We start from the raw sequence: 3,303 nt of genomic DNA, 5'->3' as shown, positions 1-3,303 counted from the left end.
GCATACATGCATTCAGAACATCTGAGCCCACTGACCCAAAATTCAAATATTTTATTTTCTTAGCAAAAATGTACCATGATAAAATAGTTTTAAGAAATTATTAATATTGGTTTGGTAACAATTTGTATTTTAGATCAGTTTTGCTTCCAATAAACAATGTCACAACTGGATTTCAATAAATCCTACTCTGACTAGCACTAACTATAGTGGAACTTTAGGATGATCAAAGTTTCTTTTTGAGCATGCTCACAGATTATACCTGCAGTATGTGAACTCTCTATTTATGCCCTGACTAATAACTCCAAAGCATTACCATAAAGAAACAGACTCATCTTCACCTCCTGCAGGACAAGAAATATAGTACAGTAACCTTTACATCAAGGCTGCAATGTGTATGTGCTTGTAATGAGAAAGAGCAGGGGGTATATCTCAGTGGTAGAGCATTCGACTGCAGATCGAAAGGTCCCTGGTTCAAATCCGGGTGCCCCCTGTTACTTGCTTTTAATGTATAGCATCACTTTGCAGTCTATACCTCGTTTGGGACTCAAGTAATGTAAAAACATACTCAAGTGGCAGTCAGGCAACAAAAAATGTTGAAATGTCAACTTAATACTTTACCTCAGGAAAGTACAGTATCAGTGGCAGGTTTTTACAGCTACTTTTGATAGAGAATTATACAGCATTAAATAACTGTACATGAAGGATTAATGCTTTATTCCTAACTAACTTTGATAAATAAGGGAGTATTGGGCATTAACATGGCAGAATTCAAAATTATTTGGTACAGCCATGTTTTCAACTACGACTGATTTTGCAATTAGCCCGTAAGGCATACATGCATTCAGAACATCTGAGCCCACTGATCCAAAATTTAAATATTTTATTTTCTTAGCAAAAATGTACCATGATAAAATAGTTTTCAGAAATTATTAATATTGGTTTGGTAACAATTTGTATTTTAGATCAGTTTTGCTTCCAATAAACAATGTCACAACTGGATTTCAATAAATCCTACTCTGACTAGCACTAACTATAGTGGAACTTTAGGATGATCAAAGTTTCTTTTTGAGCATGCTCACAGATTATACCTGCAGTATGTGAACTCTCTATTTATGCCCAGACTAATAACTCCAAAGCATTACCATAAAGAAACAGACTCATTTTCACCTCCTGCAGGACAAGAAATACAGTACAGTAACCTTTACATCAAGGCTGCAATGTGTATGGTCTTATAGTTAGAAAGACCAGGGGGTATAAATCAGTTGTTGAGCATTCGAGTGCATGTCAAGAGGTCCCTGGTTCAAATCCAGGTGCCCCTATAATTTGCTTTTAATGTATAGCGTCCCTTTGCAGTCTATACCTCGTTTGGGACTCAAGTAATGTAAAAACATACTCAAGTGGCAGTCAGGCAACAAAAAATGTTGACATTTCAACTTAATACTTTACCTCAGGAAAGTACAGTATCAGTGGCAGGTTTTTACAGCTACTTTTGATAGAGAATTATACAGCATTAAATAACTGTACATGAAGGATGAATGCTTTATTCCTAACTAACTTTGATAAATAAGGGAGTATTGGGCATTAACATGGCAGAATTCAAAATTATTTGGTACAGCCATGTTTTCAACTCTGACTGATTTTGCAATTAGTCCGTAAGGCATACATGCATTCAGAACATCTGAGCCCACTGACCCAAAATTCAAATATTTTATTTTCTTAGCAAAAATGTACCATGATAAAATAGTTTTCAGAAATTATTAATATTGGTTTGGTAACAATTTGTATTTTAGATCAGTTTTGCTTCCAATAAACAATGTCACAACTGGATTTCAATAAATCCTACTCTGACTAGCACTAACTATAGTGGAACTTTAGGATGATCAAAGTTTCTTTTTGAGCATGCTCACAGATTATACCTGCAGTATGTGAACTCTCTATTTATGCCCTGACTAATAACTCCAAAGCATTACCATAAAGAAACAGACTCATCTTCACCTCCTGCAGGACAAGAAATACAGTACAGTAACCTTTACATCAAGGCTGCAATGTGTATGGTCTTATAGTTAGAAAGACCAGGGGGTATAAATCAGTTGTTGAGCATTCGAGTGCATGTCGAGAGGTCCCTGGTTCAAATCCGGGTGCCCCCTATTACTTGCTTTTAATGTATAGCATCACTTTGCAGTCTATACCTCGTTTGGGACTCAAGTAATGTAAAAACATACTCAAGTGGCAATCAGGTAACAAAAAATGTTGAAATGTCAACTTAATACTTTACCTCAGGAAAGTACAGTATCAGTGGCAGTTTTTTACAGCTACTTTTGATAGAGAATTATACAGCATTAAATAACTGTACATGAAGGATGAATGCTTTATTCCTAACTAACTTTGATAAATAAGGGAGTATTGGGCATTAACATGGCAGAATTCAAAATTATTTGGTACAGCCATGTTTTCAACTACGACTGATTTTGCAATTAGTCCGTAAGGCATACATGCATTCAGAACATCTGAGCCCACTGATCCAAAATTCAAATATTTTATTTTCTTAGCAAAAATGTACCATGATAAAATAGTTTTCAGAAATTATTAATATTGGTTTGGTAACAATTTGTATTTTAGATCAGTTTTGCTTCCAATAAACAATGTCACAACTGGATTTCAATAAATCCTACTCTGACTAGCACTAACTATAGTGGAACTTTAGGATGATCAAAGTTTCTTTTTGAGCATGCTCACAGATTATACCTGCAGTATGTGAACTCTCTATTTATGCCCTGACTAATAACTCCAAAGCATTACCATAAAGAAACAGACTCATCTTCACCTCCTGCAGGACAAGAAATACAGTACAGTAACCTTTACATCAAGGCTGCAATGTGTATGGTCTTATAGTTAGAAATACCAGGGGGTATAAATCAGTTGTTGAGCATTTGAGTGCATGTCTAGAGGTCCCTGGTTCAAATCCAGGTGCCCCTATTACTTGCTTTTAATGTATAGCATCACTTTGCAGTCTATACCTCGTTTGGGACTCAAGTAATGTAAAAACATACTCAAGTGGCAGTCAGGCAACAAAAAATGTTGAAATGTCAACTTAATACTTTACCTCAGGAAAGTACAGTATCAGTGGCAGGTTTTTACAGCTACTTTTGATAGAGAATTATACAGCATTAAATAACTGTACATGAAGGATGAATGCTTTATTCCTAACTAACTTTGATAAATAAGGGAGTATTGGGCATTAACATGGCAGAATTCAAAATTATTTGGTACAGCCATGTTTTCAACTACGACTGATTTTGCAAT

At 35.3% G+C, this 3,303-nt stretch overlaps 1 non-coding gene across 1 annotated transcript; it reads left to right on the top strand.

Annotated features, from left to right (window-relative positions):
- Positions 1-418: 418 nt before the first annotated feature.
- Positions 419-490, top strand: TRNAC-GCA (transfer RNA cysteine (anticodon GCA)). Its single transcript has one exon. It is a non-coding gene; the product is annotated as a tRNA-Cys (tRNA).
- Positions 491-3,303: the final 2,813 nt, after the last annotated feature.

The sequence above is a fragment of the Pseudophryne corroboree genome, chromosome 1, assembly GCF_028390025.1.
Source record: "Pseudophryne corroboree isolate aPseCor3 chromosome 1, aPseCor3.hap2, whole genome shotgun sequence".
Lineage (NCBI taxonomy): Eukaryota > Metazoa > Chordata > Amphibia > Anura > Myobatrachidae > Pseudophryne > Pseudophryne corroboree.
This window is presented reverse-complemented; position numbering and strand designations above follow the sequence as displayed.